The following is a 17,643-nucleotide window of genomic DNA, read 5'->3' as shown; positions in this document are numbered from 1 at the left end:
CCAGTACTCTCCCAGTCCGCTCCAATTAAGGAGCAGACTGGGAGGGAACTTCCCTACTCTACCCTCCTTTCCCCTCTCCTCCCCAACCCCTAAATTAAAATTTATTTTTTTACCTTTTTGGTACAACTTACTTCAGCTCCCGAAATACCAAGGATGCTAATTAAATGGACACCATATAGGCACAGGATTTGCACAAATAGCTTGTGTTTTGATCCCTTTGATGTGCTCTCAGATATAATCATCAGTCAAGAAGTGCTTGCTATAGTGTATATCAAGCAAAATTATATTTTTTTAAAGTATATTTTTCTTTTGCACATAAAACATTTCAAAAAGTCTTTAAAATTTCTGCTTCATATAATGCATGAGGGTTTGTACTTATTTCATAAGAACATAAGAAAATGCCATACTGGGTCAGACCAAGGGTCCATCAAGCCCAGCATCCTCTTTCCAACAGTGGCCAATCCAGGCCATAAGAACCTGGCAAGTACCCAAAAACTAAGCCTATTCCATGTTACCATTGCTAATGGCAGTGGCTATTCTCTAAGTGAACTTAATAGCAGGTAATGGACTTCTCCAAGAACTTATCCAATCCTTTTTTAAACACAGCTATACTAACTGCACTAACCACATCCTCTGGCAACAAATTCCAGAGTTTAATTGTGCGTTGAGTAAAAAAGAACTTTCTCCGATTAGTTTTAAATGTGCCCCATGCTAACTTCATGTAGTGCCCCCTAGTCTTTCTACTATCCGAAAGAGTAAATAACCGATTCACATCTACCCGTTCTAGACCACTCATAATTTTAAACATCTCTAGCATATCCCCCCTCAGCTGTCTCTTCTCCAAGCTGAAAAGTCCTAACCTCTTTAGTCTTTCCTCATAGGAGAGCTGTTCCATTCCCCTTATCATTTTGGTAGCCCTTCTCTGTACCTTCTCCATCGCAATTATATCTTTTTTGAGATGCGGCGACCAGAATTGTACACAGTATTCAAGGTGCAGTCAAACCATGGAGCGATACAGAGGCATTATGATATTTTCCGTTTTATTCACCATTCCCTTTCTAATAATTCCCAACATTCTGTTTGCTTTTTTGACTGCCGCAGCACACTGAACCGACAATTTCAATGTGTTATCCACTATGACGCCTAGATCTCTTTCTTGGGTTGTAGCACCTAATATGGAACCCAACATTGTGTAATTATAGCATGTGTTATTTTTCTCTATATGCATCACCTTGCACTTATCCACATTAAATTTCATCTGCCGTTTGGATGCCCAATTTTCCAGTCTCACAAGGTCTTCCTGCAATTTATCACAATCTGCTTGTGATTTAACTACTCTGAACAATTTTGTGTCATCTGCAAATTTGATTATCTCACTTGTCATATTTCTTTCCAGATCATTTATAAATATATTGAAAAGTAAGGGTCCCAATACAGATCCCTGAGGCACTCCACTGTCCACTCCCTTCCACTGAGAAAATTGTCCATTTAATCCTACTCTTGTTTCTAGTCTTTTAGCCAGTTTGCAATCCACGAAAGGACATCGCCACCTACCCCATGACTTTTTACTTTTCCTAGAAGCCTCTCATGAGGAACTTTGTCAAACGCTTTCTGAAAATCCAAGTATACTACATCTACCGGTTCACCTTTATCCACATGTTTATTAACTCCTTCAAAAAAGTGAAGCAGATTTGTGAGGCAAGACTTGCCTTGGGTAAAGCCATGCTGACTTTGTTCCATTAAACCATGTCTTTCTATATGTTCTGTGATTTTGATGTTTAGAACACTTTCCACTATTTTTCTTGGCACTGAAGTCAGGCTAACCGGTCTGTAGTATCCCGGATCGCCCCTGGAGCAGATTGTGATAAATTGCAGGAAGACCTTGTGAGACTGGAAAATTGGGCATCCAAATGGCAGATGAAATTTAATGTGGATAAGTGCAAGGTGATGCATATAGGGAAAAATAACCCATGCTATAATTACACGATGTTGGGTTCCATATTAGGTGCTACAACCCAAGAAAGAGATCTAGGCATCATAGTGGATAACACATTGAAATCGTCGGTTCAGTGTGCTGCGGCAGTCAAAAAAGCAAACAGAATGTTGGGAATTATTAGAAAAGGAATGATGAATAAAACGGAAAATGTCATAATGCCTCTGTATCGCTCCATGGTGAGACCGCACCTTGAATACTGTGTACAATTCTGGTCGCCGCATCTCAAAAAAGATATAATTGCGATGGAGAAGGTACAGAGAATGGCTACCAAAATGATAAGGGGAATGGAACAACTCCCCTATGAGGAAAGACTAAAGAGGTTAGGACTTTTCAGCTTGGAGAAGAGACGACTGAGGGGGGATATGATAGAGGTGTTTAAAATCATGAGAGGTCTAGAACGGGTAGATGTGAATCGGTTATTTACTCTTTCGGATAGTAGAAAGACTAGGGGACACTCCATGAAGTTAGCATGGGGCACATTTAAAACTAATCGGAGAAAGTTCTTTTTTACTCAACGCACAATTAAACTCTGGAATTTGTTGCCAGAGAATGTGGTTCGTGCAGTTAGTATAGCTGTGTTTAAAAAAGGATTGGATAAGTTCTTGGAGGAGAAGTCCATTACCTGCTATTAAGTTCACTTAGAGAATAGCCACTGCCATTAGCAATGGTTACATGGAATAGACTTAGTTTTTGGGTACTTGCCAGGTTCTTATGGCCTGGATTGGCCACTGTTGGAAACAGGATGCTGGGCTTGATGGACCCTTGGTCTGACCCAGTATGGCATTTTCTTATGTTCTTATGTTAATATTGGGGTTACATTTGCTATCCTCCAGTCTTCAGGTACAATGGATGATTTTAATGATAGGTTACAAATTTTTACTAATAGATCTGAAATTGCATTTTTTAATTCCTTCAGAACTCTGGGGTGTATACCATCCAGTCCAGGTGATTTACTACTCTTCAGTTTGTCAATCAGGCCTACCACATCTTCTAGGTTCACCGTGATTTGATTCAGTCCATCTGAATCATTACCCATGAAAACCTTCTCCATTACGGGTACCTCCCCAACATCCTCTTCAGTAAACACCGAAGCAAAGAAATCATTTAATCTTTCCGCGATGGCCTTATCTTCTCTAAGTGCCCCTTTAACCCCTCGATCATCTAACGGTCCAACTGACTCCCTCACAGGCTTTCTGCTTTGGATATATTTAAAAAGGTTTTTACTGTGAGTTTTTGCCTCTATAGCCAACTTCTTTTCAAATTCTCTCTTAGCCTGTCTTATTTATCAATGTCCTACATTTAACTTGCCAATGTTTATGCTTTATCCTATTTTCTTCTGTTGGATCCTTCTTCCAATTTTTGAATGAAGATCTTTTGGCTAAAATAGCTTCTTTCACCTCCCCTTTTAACCATGCTGGTAATCGTTTTGCCTTCTTTCCACCTTTCTTAATGTGTGGAATACATCTAGACTGTGCTTCTAGAATGGTATTTTTTTTAACAATGACCACACCTCTTGGACATTTTTTTACTTTTGTAGCAGCTCCTTTCAGTTTTTTTTCTAACAATTTTTCTCATTTTATCAAAGTTTCCCTTTTGAAAGTTTAGCACGAGAGCCTTGGATTTGCACACTGTTCCTCTTCCAGTCATTAAATCAAATTTGATCATATTATGATCACTATTGCCAAGCGGCCCCACCACCGTTACCTCTCTCACCAAGTCCTGTGCTCCACTGAGAATTAGATCTAAAATTGCTCCCTCTCTCATCGGTTCCTGAACCAATTGCTCCATAAAGCTATCATTTATTCCATCCAGGAACGTTATCTCTCTAGCGTGTCCCGATGATACATTTACCCAGTCAATATTGGGGTAATTGAAGTCTCCCATTATTACTGTACTACCAATTTGGTTAGCTTCCCTAATTTCTCTTAGCATTTCACTGTCCGTCTCACCATCTTGACCAGGTGGACGGTAGTATACCCCTATCACTATAGTCTTCCCAGACACACAAGGGATTTCTATCCATAAAGATTCAATTTTGTATTTAGTCTCATGCAGGATGTTTATCCTGTTGGACTCTATGCCATCCCGGACATAAAGCACCACACCTCCTCCCGGGTGCTCCTCTCTGTCATTGCGATATAATTTGTACCCCGGTATAGCACTGTCCCATTGGTTATCCTCTTTCCACCATGTCTCTGTGATGCCAATTAAGTCTATGTCATCATTCACTGCTATACATTCTAATTCTCCCATCTTACTTCTTAGACTTCTGGCATTAGCATACAAACATTTCAAAGTTTGTTTTTTGTTTGTATTTTCATTCTGCTTTTTAATTGATAGGGATAAGTTAGAATTTTTTAGCTCAGGTGAGTTTTTAGTTACAGGCACTTGGACTATTTTTCTAATTATTGGAACCTCACTGTCGGGATGCCCTAATTCTAATGCATCATTAGTATCCTTTGAAGATACCTCTCTCCGAACAATGCGCTGCTGAGCGACTGTCGGGTTTCCCCTTTATTCGAGTTTAAAAGCCATTCAAATATCACAGGAAATCCATGAAACATGCACATTCCTGGGTATGGTTTCTGATCAGGAACGACGACTGTATGTGTATTTAGATATTCCACCTGGCAGATAAATTCAAGAGGGTCATCAACCAGAATTGGCTTACCTTGAGAGCAAATTCAATCTTTAACAAGCCCCCCATATTTTCTTTTATATGTGGGCAAAATATTAACCAAAGGATTGGTAAGGGTAGCTGTATTTGACAGTCTTAATTCCTTGATAGATGTAATGGGACTTACAGCATGTGGAAATTATGACATGTGTGATACCACCATGTCTGGACAAGAATGGCAACATCTAGAGATGGGCTTTGTTGTGAAACGATGGCATAAGACAGATTGCACTACATGCAATGTTATTTATTTATTACAATGCCTATGGGTAAAATCATATATAGGATATACTACAAGACCAGTGAAGATGAGACTCATCAAGAATCAAAGTCATCTACACACTGGGGATGAGCATGCTCCCATAGATACCCATTGCATTGCAGCAGGTCTTCAGTTTTCCAACCTTTCTTGGACAATATTAGAATACATCTCTCCTCCACCACGACGAGGCTGTATTATACAGCTTCTTAACTGGCGTGAATATTTTTGGATTTTTATTCTTAAAATCATAGAACCATCTGACCTCCATGATAAAACAGACTGGCATATTCTGTAAATTTGTTTTCAGTGTTACTTTCTTTGTTGTCAGATGATTCCTATGTTGATTGACAGCGCAATTCTCACAACATTTTTCTTTTAAAAATGGCAACGGTTCCACTGCATTTTTGTGGTAAGCCAATTTGAGAAGTGTAGAAGGTGACCTGCCATCTGTTGTGTGTTTTTTCAAATATACAACTAAGTTCTTTTAATATGGTTCATTTTATGAGAAAGTCTGTGGAATGTGATATGAGAAAGATGAACCATGTTTTATGAGAAAGAAACTTTTCTGAGATGTGTTTACAATTTTTGAAGTTTCTTTTCAGTTAGGTGCTAGATACATCTTGCCGATTCTGGGAACCTTGAGACTTAAGTATCATTTCCCCTGAAAAAAAAACGTCCTTTCAAAACACTGCAGTGTCAGGTCAGACACTTACTAGTGAACAACAATGTTCAAGGAATTCTATGTTGTCCGCACATAATTTGAATGGCATTTGACATAAGTACAAACCCTCATGCATTATATGAAGCAGAAAATGTAAAGACTTTATGAAATATTTTATATTCAAAAGAAAACATTTTAAAAGATATAATTTTGCTTTATACTTGCTGTAACAAGTAGGGATGTGCAGCAGGGATGGATTTGTCACATTTGGTATTCGTATTCGTCGGGACCCAAATCAGTTGCATCCGTTCTCGGGGGACCCCGATCCGTTCATTAGTTACATATGTATTCATTTCCCAAAAAAAACCCATTTAATTAACTACAACCCCCCACCCTCCTGACCTCCCCAAGTCTTGCCAAAAGTCCCTGGTGGTCCAGCGGGGGTCCTGGAGCGATCTCCTGCACTCGGGCCATCGGCTGCCAGTATTCAAAATGGCACCGATAGCCTTTGCCCTTACTATGTCACAGGGGCTACCGGTGCCATTGGTCAGCCCCTGTCACATGGTAGGAGCAATGGATGGCCGGCACCATCTTGTGCTCCTACCATGTGACAGGGACCGACCAATGGCACCAGTAGCCTCTGTGACATAGTAAGGACAAAGGCTATCGGCGCCATTTTGAATACTGGCAGCCGATGGCCCATGTGCAGGAGATCGCTCCAGGACCCCTGCTGGACCACCAGGGACTTTTGGCAAGTCTTGGGGGGGGGGGGGGGGTCAGGAGGGTGGGGGTTTATTTGTTAGTGATACGTTGTATTTCTGGTGTTCGCCATACGTTTCATGACTCCCATGAATACAACGAATATGGCATATACGTTGCGGATTGCCAATACATTGCAAACAAATGCACACCCCTAGTAACAAGCACTTCTTGACTGATGATTATATCTGAGAGCACATTGAAGGGATCAAGACACACATTTGTGCAAATTCCATGCCTATGTGATGGTCATTTAATTATCATCCTTAATATTTAATATAGGGGACTTTTTGGCACATGACTTCCTGCCATGCCCCTAATTTTACCATGGGGGACTTGCTGGTACATTGCCTACCTGCCATTCCCTTTATACCAACATAGGGTACTTGCTGGCACATACCTACCTGCCATGCCCCATATATCACCATAGGGTACTTGTTGGCACAAGCCCACCTGCCTTGCCCCTAATTCCACCATTAGAGATTTGCTAGCACAGCCTACATGTCATACCCCTAATACCAAATTGCTAAATTTATAAACCCAAACAATATAACATGAAAAAATTATGAATTCAAAAAAAGACCTGTTATATGGATGTCAATAATCTGAGTGTACCTTCATACAATGCTGTAAAAAAATACGGCTATCGTGACTGTGAAGCCTATGTGTAGGCTTTAAAAATCATTAGGTACCCCAGTGTTGGCATGCAAACTTTTGTAGTGCTCACTGTCCACTGTGCAATTGTTGCTAAAATGATCACGTGGATACTGTTGCAATATTCACTTATCTCAAAATTGTAGTCGGTCTTGCCTCAGCCGACATCCTGATGTTTCGGAGGCTGGCTCCTTCTTCAAGGGCTGGATATGCGCAAGAGAGACCGGTATTCCAGTGAAACATTAGATGTTGTGACAGTGAATTTGATTACTGTGCCAGCAATGTTCAACTTGTTAAGTTTGTTTAGCGGTCTGTGAAGCTCCGTGAAAAACAAGCGGCTGCTCCCACGACTGCCAGCACAGAGTCGTGGGAGCAGCCGCTTGTTTTTCACGGAGCTTCACAGACCGCTAAACAAACTTAACAAGTTGAACATTGCTGGCACAGTAATCAAATTCACTGTCACAACATCTAATGTTTCACTGGAATACCGGTCTCTCTTGCGCATATCCAGCCCTTGAAGAAGGAGCCAGCCTCCGAAACATCAGGATGTCGGCTGAGGCAAGACCGACTACAATTTTGAGATAAGTGAATATTGCAACAGTATCCACGTGATCATTTTAGCAACAATTGCACAGTGGACAGTGAGCACTACAAAAGTTTGCATGCCAACACTGGGGTACCTAATGATTTTTAAAGCCTACACATAGGCTTCACAGTCACGATAGCCGTATTTTTTTACAGCATCGTATGAAGGTACACTCAGATTATTGACATCCATATAACAGGTCTTTTTTTGAATACCCCTAATACCACCATTGCTTCTGCTCCACCTATCTGCTATACCATTGCCTAATTATGTGCATGGGGGTTTTGGTGCTTCCATGTTGTTATGGTGTTGTTTGTTTCTTGGTTGTACTTGGGGTGTTTGGTTTCCCTCAGAAAAAAATTAAAACAATTTTTAAAAATCTCTCCTTGCCCTCCACCCATTTTGTAATTCTTTGTTTTGTTTTAACCCTTCCACAATGATCCCAGTCTGGTTCTCCCACTCTTTTTATTTGTTGGTTCTTCTGGGGGTGTTTTGTCCATAGAACAAAAATGTGAAAAAAAAGACAAAAGAAACAAGTTTCTCCTACCATGGACTTGCTGCCTTATACCTACCTGTCTAGCTACTATACCACTATAGGGAACTTGCTGCCAAATGCCCATCTGCCATAATGTTATTGGTGCCCTCTTTAGGAACTTTGTTCTTCCACCTAACTTGCTTTCGTTTTGGTTTATTATACTGGGGGGTTTTGTCCCCAGAACAAAAATTTGAAAGAGTAAAATAAATGACATAGGTTTCACTACAACAGCACATCTCCTATGAAGCTTCTTGCTTATCAGTTGCCAAGTCTTTCTGCAAGATACCACCTGTAAATTATTTTTAAAATTTATTAGGCAATTCCTCTGTTCCAACTTGTAGAACATTATGTAAAGAATATGGGAAGACCCATTCTTACATAAATTCTAGAGGGGAGTTGTCATTTATATCAAACTTCAGTCTTTAACATGTTTTAGTATACAAGATAAATTATAATTTTGCAGATTAGGGCACTTTAAGCCACCTTGCATTAATGGTCTCATAAAAAAATGACTGTTATTGACTGTTTTTATTTAGTTTAATTATTTTTTTTCATTATGACCTCCTTTTTGTTACAAGCCCCTTCTTACTTAGATAATTTTTTTTAAAAAAAAATGCTTGTTTTTTTAATTATTTTTTTCTTATCTACTTGGTCTATATTTTTGGTACTTTTCATGTCTTTTGCATTTTTATTACATAGATGTATTTGTATGTTTATATCATGCATGTATGCAGAAGTGTATGAATGCATGCATGTAGAAACACACACATATATATAGATAGATATATAGAGAGATATGAGGCAATACCCCATTTACTTATTCTCTTTCTATTCTTCATTGCCCTTTTCTTTCCTCTCTCTTCCTCTCCCTTTTTTTTTTTTTTACTTTTTCCCCTCCTTCCCCTTCCCCCATTTCCTGTCCATTTCCTGGCATCATTTCCCTCCACTTTCCTTCTCATCTTTCTCCTTTCCCCATCCCCTGCTTCTTCCCCTCACCTCCCCTAATTCCTCATCGCACCCCTTCCCCCTCTCCCTCCCCTTTTTGGTTTATTTTTCTCCTCTTTCTTATTTTACCCTTCCCTACCCCTCCCCTTCTCCCCTCATTTCTCCTTCCCATTCTTCTTCCTTCCCTTCTTCCCCTTCCTTCCACCCTTCTCTCTCTCCCTCTTCACCTCCTCCTTTCTTGTCCTTCCTTTCCATCTTTTTTCCTTCTTCTTTCCTTCCCCAGTCCCCTTTTTATTTTCCTTTCCCACCCCACCCCCTTCTTTTGTAACCTCCCTGCCCTTCATTCTCCCTTGCTGTTTTTATCTCATCCCCTTCAATATTTTTTATTAATTTTAAATTTAGTTTCTATATTGTTTTAATATATTTTAAGGACTTGGACAGAATGGCACCTTGGATACACATAAATTTGCCTTCTGAAGGCTCCCATGGGAGTCAGTATCAATCATGTAGAGGTATCAGAAAAGATGCATCTTTCTGCAGTTTCCTGAACAACAAGCTGTTGGTTTTTTCTATGTTGTGAGAGTCCCTGATATCTCTAAAACGTTTCTTAAGGTAACTTTATCTTTGTTATCATTTGTTTTGGTCACATTTTGTTTTTAAGCATTTGATGTTAAATTTATACAGGGACATATTTGTGTGCTTTGTGCTCATTAAAGATAATCAGAAATGGCATGTGCCTCTTAGCCTTTAAACAAGTCCTTTATGGTTTCCAAGGTATGATGATTCCTTTCAGTGTGCCCAAATTTTTATTTTCTTGAGCAATATAAGTTCAAACATTTTGTAGCAATTGAGCTTTATAGTCTGTATGTTTTAGGTTCTTTCATAGCACAAGTTGTTTAAGATCAGTTTCCCTATATTTTTTTATTTTCTGCAAGAGGTGGTTTCTTACTTTTTATAGACTAAGCATATGGTGCAGGAGAGTATTTGCATTCCCAGGTGGGAAGCAGCAGTAAAGAAGGTTTGATGATCATTTTTGCCTGCTGAATGCCAACAGTGGAAGCTAGCTCAAGCCATAAAAAAATGAAATTGCAGAGTGGAAGCATGTATGTACTAGGAGCACTGGTCTTTCTGTCTGTGAAATAAGAGGTTTGAAGTGAGTGAAATAATGACTTCAGCTATGGGAACCATTGCCATCTGTTCCTTTCCCTCTTGTTTTGGAGCAGGGGCAAAAGGTGAGAGAGCCTTGTGAGGCTGGCAATAGCAGGGCAGGGGCAAGGACAGGGGCTGTAGAAGTGCAACACTAACAACTGGCAATATGCTATTCTAAGGTTACTGCTTTTGAGGCAATGGAGGCACTATTTTCAATAACTGATTCTGAGGAAGAATCTTGTCTAGAATTCTTTGATTCAGAAATTGAAGAGCTAATAGATGAAGAAAATTTAGGAAGTTTAGTCAGTTGCATCTTAGACTCCAATGAGATGAGGGGGGATATAGTTGATACTGATGGTGTTGAGAGCAACTCCCCAGGAAGAGCAGACTGTGCAGATAGTGTGAGTGATGCTTATGGTATTTTTCATTAAGGTCACTATCAACCTAAGCTCCAGTGCCAGCATCAGCCCCCAAAGATGCATAGAAGTGATTGCGTAAGACATCCTTGGTCTGAAATCACTTTAAAGTGAGGGACGACCTGTATTTTGCTCAGTGTATTAATTGCAGTAAGGGAACTTACTGGGGCATTTGCCAAATGCTGGTATATTGTATCTCCTGCAGAAGTAGCACCCACTAGCATTGGCATCAGGAGAGGGTGGCAGAATTAGCCTGGAGACCCCCCTCTGCCACTCAAAGCAAAAGCCAGAGGAAAGGGGTTGAAAAGGAGAAGACATTTCCCCAAGTTGATCCTATGGCCTCTTCTACCAGTCAGGTGGCAGATCAGTAGTCCCCAGTTATGTGTCTACAGCAGCAATTTACCACAGAGGAAATAGAGTAATGTTCGTATCATTATCCAATGGCAAGAGGCAGGCACATCAAAAGTAGTAAAGAGGTACATTAGGGAAATGATTGCCCTTGATAACAAGGCACTGGAGAATCTGGGCTTTAAGCATCTGCTTCATGTGTTAGTCTCCAATTATAAAGTGCTCTCCATGACTATATTTAGTAGGTAGATTAGCCTCACCCTGTACAACCAATGCCGTAGTTGCCTGCAGGTACAGCTGCCTAAGGCAGAGGGAAGTAGTGTGTGCTTCACAGCGATATCTGGATCAGCACTAATGCTATGCATGCTTACCTCTCCCTGACATCACACTGTTGGGACCTGCTGAGAAAAGTGTAGGCAGCATTCATCTCTAGCAGGGACCAAGAATCAGGGTTCAGATTTATTGTGTTGCACACCTAAGTAATGGATAGCTCTCATTCCTCATGCAATATTATATCAGCCATAAGAAAGATGCTGGAAAGTTAGCAGCTAATGATATGTTTTTGGTTTTTTTTAATGACATAGACAATGTCACCGACATTGTTATATTATTTCATATCATTTATAAAATAAAACGTTAACAAAAATATAAAAATGAAATTTTGTGGAGTTTTTTTTATGTATTAGTGTGCACTATTGATTTTATTGCACACTATTTCCATTTAGTATGCATTGTTTAAAATAGTGCAACTAAAATCAATAGTGCATATTAAAATGTTACAGTCAGATTAAATCTAAGCAGGGGGGGGGGGAACAGTGTGCTTCTTCATTCTCATTGGCTCTCTCTCTACTATAACTGTTGTGTTGCCAAGGTTTCGAAGTGAACTGTGGGAAAAAATGCCACCTTGTCAATAAGCAAGTACATTTTTTGAATTTTCCAATCCATTGTCTTTTGGGAAGGGGCCTGGCATTTTGGGAAATGCATAGTGCGATCCTGTCAATTCTGCTTTGGGTTTTTTTTTTTTTTTTGTTTTTTTTACAAGGGACATGGTAAGTGGCAAAAGTATAGTTTGAAGCTACCAACCATATGTTTCTTTTATTCCCTAATTTGATACTAGATATATAAAATGGGGCTCTGGCTGTCTGCTGCTTTCCTTTGTGGGAATTGAGGAGGCAACAGCACTAGCACATTCTCTTTTAGGAGAGATAATTATTGTGATTTCAGATTAATCATTGCATTAATTGATAATTGATATGATTTTGTGTCAATCTTGTAAGGCACTAGACCAGGTAGGGCAGTAGGTATTTAGGCACAGACAATAGGCAATAGTAGTAGGGCACTGCAGGCAGGCAGTCACTCACTGCTGCATCTCTTAACATATAGCTGACTGTCACTGTCTGCCTTACCTTTAGTGTTAAAAATTACTTTATTTGTGTCTGTAGTCATTGATTCTTGCAGAAGCATGCATAGCAGGTGTCAGTGTGTGTGCTGGGGGGGGGGGGGGGGGGAAGTGTTCCTCCCTGTGGCCAGTGGCCCACTGGCCTCACTGTCGGTCCTAGTTACATTAACACACTGCTGGTGCTGGTGTCATTATTTCACCCACTTTAAGGCACTCATTTCATGGACAGAAAGACCAGCGCTCCTAGTACATACATGCTTCCACTCTGCAGAGTAAGTTTCTTCACACTGTTACTGTCTACTCTGCCTTACCTTTAGTGTGACGCTCTATGATGTCACTGTTTGGCTTTTTTGAGAAATTAATTACTTATTCTGTGTCCGGTTATTTGCTGAAGCACTGCACTCACAGTACACATAGCTAAAGTGTCAGTGTGTATGTGTGTGCCACTGTGCTCTATCCTGTGGCACTGAGCTCAGTGCCTGCCCTAGTAGTTTTTAATCTCAGTACTGGTGTGTGTGTGTGTGTGTGTGTGTGTGTGTGTGTCATTATTTCACTCACTTCAGGCTACTCATCATTTCACAGACAGAAATGGTTTGATGTACAATATAAAGGAAATGTGGGAAATCAAATTAAAAAAAAATAAATGTGAACTTCCCTGTTGGGTGCAAAGGTAGTGAATCTCATGAGACACATGGGTAGATTCTCAGAAAGTGGCACAGTCACTGGTAGCCATCAGGACCCAAAAACACCTACACTCATACACGCACCCCACAACCATACCCCAGACATATACTTCATAAACCCAAAGACACACCTTCACACCCATCCATCACATACTCACACAACCTCTCTCTCTCACACACACACACAATCCTCTACACTCCATACCACACAACTTACACATTCCTACATGCTCATCCCCCCTGCCTCCCACAGTCAAAGGAGGAGTAGCCTAGTGGTTAGAATAGCAGGCTATGCTCTGGGAAGACAAGTTCCACTGTGGCTCCTTGAGACCTTGGGCAAGTCACTTTACCCTCTGTTGCCTTAGGTACAGACTTACAGGGTCATTTTTCAAATGGCATTAGGGCTTTAGCATGGGTATTAGGGCCTTAATGTCTGTGATAAATAATGAGTGATGAGGTACATATGCAAATTTTAAAATTTTTCCCAAATGGGAGGAATTTGGGCAGACTAAATTAAAATGAGGGGTTCTTAGCATCGTGTGCAATAGCGTAACACACATTATTGCAGATTTTAACACCAGAAATAACCACCTTTTTTCCTGGTATTATACTATGCGATATGCCCGAAATGGGATTTGCACTAAAAGCTGCAAATCCCATTTCAGGCAGGGGAGGAGAAGGGAGAGAGAGAGAGCCTCTAGGGGCACACAAATTAGTCAACTTTTTATAATCACTGTAGGAGGGGCAATCAGTAACTCGGGGTGAGGTTTTGGTGGTGGCTTAGGTATTCGGGGACAGTTTTACATGCACAGTCAGAGGTATGAATAGCACAGTACAGAGTACACATCAGTGAAGATTTGATAAGATTTGTACAATGTACCATGGGCAGATTCCAGGAAAAGATCAGCCCGGGGATTTTCGGCAAAACCAGCCCAGGAGATACCCCATGGTCGGCCGAGTGCGGCTCTGTTGCGGCTTCGCTCAGCAGACCACATGACCAGAGCGACTGACCCACAGGGGGATGCCCGATCCTCCGATAGGCCAATCCACCCCTGCAATGTACTCTTGACCTAGTTTGATGCAATCTCTATCTATCTGCTATCAAGCTAGGTTGAGATTACATTGTACAAATCTCATCTTTGTGTACCCTTCCTCACTCCAAATCACATCAAATCTTCACTGATGTGTACCTTGCTGTTCGTACCTCTGACTGTGCATGTAAAACTGCCCCTCAAAACCTAGGCCACCACCAAAACCTCACCTCAAGTTACGTTTCCCCTCCTACAGTGGTATAAAGAGTCTCTCCTTTTTTTTTTTTTTTTTTGCGCAGGCACTATTCTTGCAAAATGATAAATCTAAATGATTGTAAGCCCTCTGGGGATAGGGAAATACCTACAGTACCTGAATGTAATCCACTTTGAAAAGCAGAATATTAAAATCTAAATAAATCTAAATAAACAAATCCAGGAGGAGCAGAAAGTTCAGGAAGCCATCTTGTCTTTGGCTCATATGTACCCCTTTCAATATAACTTTTCAATTAAGACAGTTTATGAAATGCTGACTTTCTCTCTTAATTCTGAAGGTTAAAAACAGTGGTGAAAGTATAGCAATACTGCAGAACCTTAGCAAGAACATGTTCTCTGCTAGTTCGGAAGATATCAATCAGGATCACATGCTACAGATTTTGTATACATTAGGGATGGGGAATACAAATCAAAATGCAGCTTAGTCAAAGTCCAACTTTAAAATCAGAACAACATCACTTAGGGCCTCATTTTCCAAAGCTATCGCAGGCTTGCGCTGTTAGCGCAAGCCTGCGATAGCTGGCGAAAATAGCGCAGGCCTGTGCTACTGAAATCGGGGCGGAGTCTGCCCCGGAAGAGGAGGAGTCGGGGCCGTCACCGGGGTCGACTTCGCGAGGACAGCGCGCCAAGCGAAAAGGTAAGGCCCTTTTCGCTCTCTATTTCACGCCCAATAACTACACCTTCGGCCCCCGCCCCCCCATTAGTGCGATTTTCTAAAGTATCGCAGGCCTGCGATACTTTAGAAAATGAGGCCCTTAGTGCATTAGAAATTACATGCTGTGTGCTGTAATAATACAAATATTATCACCAATTCTGCCCAAGGCTGACACACGGTATGCCACTATACATGCACACTAATCCAAACAGTCCGATTATTTGAATTAGCATGTAGTAATTAAAATAGTGAGCACTGTTTGAATTAGTGTACACTAAAAAATAAAAGAAAAATTAAGCAAAAAATGTAGCATGAAACAAAAGAAATGAACGTTGTTTTTTTTAAAAAACAAAGCAAAACAAAAACTATCCCCCTGAACACCCCTATTGACAGCTAGACCAGAGAGGCAGGAGTCTTCATGTAGGGTTCTTTGTTGAAGACAGTGGGGAAAATATGATAAGGGCAATGGAAGATGAGGGCTTTTGGGGGATCCATAGCTTTGTATACGTTGTACCTGGCAGTGAGGGATGCCCTGAGCCTGGGCCAAGGACGATGGGAATCCAGTCCAGGACCTGATAGAGAGATGCAGGAAAATAGCAGGGCATTTTCATCGGAGCATAAAGGGAGGGCAGCTTCTCTGTGTGAAGCAAGAGGAATTCAGGATGTTCACAAGTATCTGATTAAAGCTGTTGGCACCCACTGGAATTTCACCTTTCTGATGCGACAGATAGTGGAGTAGCAGAAACCCCTTCATGTTGTCTCCTCGCCTACAACAGAGGCTAGTAGATTTCTATAATAGCAAACTTCAAAATGTGTTTTTTATCTGAATGACAAAAAAAATCAATATAGTTATAAAATGGAGCAAACTCCCTTGACAAATGCCGGGGAACGGAGGGTGGGGGGGAAATAGGGTTTGGTGGGTGTGTTGAGATGCAACTAACTTGATTCCTGCCTGTTGTTCTTATGCTATCAGGGTCATTTATCAAATAGCGTTTTTGCATGCGTTAAGCACCTTTAACGCATGAGAAAACACATTTAACGCATGGTATAGCACCATAACAAATGTTGGAATGCAAATCAGAAAAAGAGGAGGAGTGGGTTGGGTTCACTGTTTTGCAAAGCCCTTTTGCACGGCTTTAACTGCACCTTTTTCATTAGTGTTAAGCCATGCAATAGGTTGCATTAGGGCTTTATTGCACATTGCAATGTTTTTGCCCATGCTGGGTTTAGTTGTTTTGAAGGAGAAAGAGACTAGCCATAATGCCCTCACCCTAGAAGGGAGAGAGAGAGATAGTGAGAGAAGCATGAAAGAAGCCCCCAAAGCTACAGTCTCTGTCTTAAAGCAAGAAATTTCCTTCTATGTTCTTGAGTTATTCAAGCTATATTAGATTCCTGAAATACAACCTGAAAATCATTCTAAGATCTTGCTCCATACCAAACGAGTCAATAGGAATAGAGTGCTTAATAACCTCTGTACCAGAGGTGTTTTTCAAAAAATTTGTCAGATTAAATTCTGAAGAAACTTGACCAAATTGAGCTTGTGATGAAGGAGAATGAGACGTTAGTGGAAAAAAGACCTTATTAACAGAGGGAACTTGAAATACTTCATATTCTTGAGTATCAAGGAAGTATTTCGGTAAAGTCACATATGGCTTTTCAGCGATAATCTTTGGGAAATTAACCAACTAAAGATTTAAATGCCTAAGTTGGTTTTCAAAGGTCTCAATATGTCTCCACAATGTATTACTGTCTTTTGTCACCAAAGCATTAAAACTCTGTAAATTGGTAACGTCCATCTCTAGCCCATGGATAATATTTGGGGCCTCTAAGATGAGCTCTTCATACTTCTTAATAGAGGGCGCCAAATTGGAAGCTAAAGAGTCAATGTTAGTTGAGCAGCTCTTAATTGAAGTCCCAAAACTAGCAGTAAGGTGCCACAGGGCATCTAAAGTCACAGTCGAGGGTTTAGATGGAATCAAAAGGGACTCACCAGAGTGCATTCAAGAATAGCTATGGCACCAATCTTGCAGTGCCCCCCCCCCCCCTTTTCTCCATCACACTGAGAACATCAGAGTACTTTTCGGCAGTTCCGCAAGACATACACCTCTTGGCCGGTAGTAACCACTGGTCAAGAGGGCTGAGAGATGCCTCATTCCCTGGTAAGACTGGAACTCCTTCTTCCAGGTTCACAATGGGATTTCCCCCTAATATCATGATGGATCCTGAGGATGTGTAGGCTGAAATCAACTGCTGACTCGCACTTTGGGGAAGTCAAGACTTTCTCGAATGGCTGCCCGGGTTAAGATAGGGTCATCTTTGACCCCTGCTCAACCTTCCCAAGTGGCCACGAGACTTTTTTTGAGGGTAGCCCTTTAAGGCGATGACGATCCTTTGAGGTTGAGGCCACCATTCAAGTTAAAGGGCCACTAGGTGCATTCTTTTTTCCCATGGTATTTGGCCGCAAGACAAAAGAACATGCCATAGTGCAGTATGTTTTTTCAGAGGAGGTGCCCCTCTACTGTGGCAACAGTCTCTCAATAGTGGGACCCCTCCTGCAATAAAACATCACAGCTTATTAGCTCTAGGACAAAGGTAGAAAAAATGTGGTGGATAT

The 17,643-nt window shown here is 40.9% G+C and overlaps 1 long non-coding RNA gene across 7 annotated transcripts in view; it reads right to left on the bottom strand.

The window, feature by feature from the left end:
* Positions 1 to 17,643, bottom strand: part of LOC115090336 — a 74,451-nt gene that overhangs the window by 37,523 nt on the left and 19,285 nt on the right. For 3 of the 7 annotated variants that reach the window (XR_003856377.1, XR_003856382.1, XR_003856376.1), the window contains exon 2: positions 15,544 to 15,819. The exons of the other annotated variants lie outside the window; for them this stretch is intronic. This is a non-coding gene — a long non-coding RNA (uncharacterized LOC115090336). The remainder of the gene's footprint in view (positions 1 to 15,543; positions 15,820 to 17,643) is intronic. 7 annotated transcript variants of the gene reach the window in all.

The sequence above is a fragment of the Rhinatrema bivittatum genome, chromosome 4, assembly GCF_901001135.1.
Source record: "Rhinatrema bivittatum chromosome 4, aRhiBiv1.1, whole genome shotgun sequence".
Classification (NCBI taxonomy): Eukaryota; Metazoa; Chordata; class Amphibia; order Gymnophiona; family Rhinatrematidae; genus Rhinatrema; species Rhinatrema bivittatum.
This window is presented reverse-complemented; position numbering and strand designations above follow the sequence as displayed.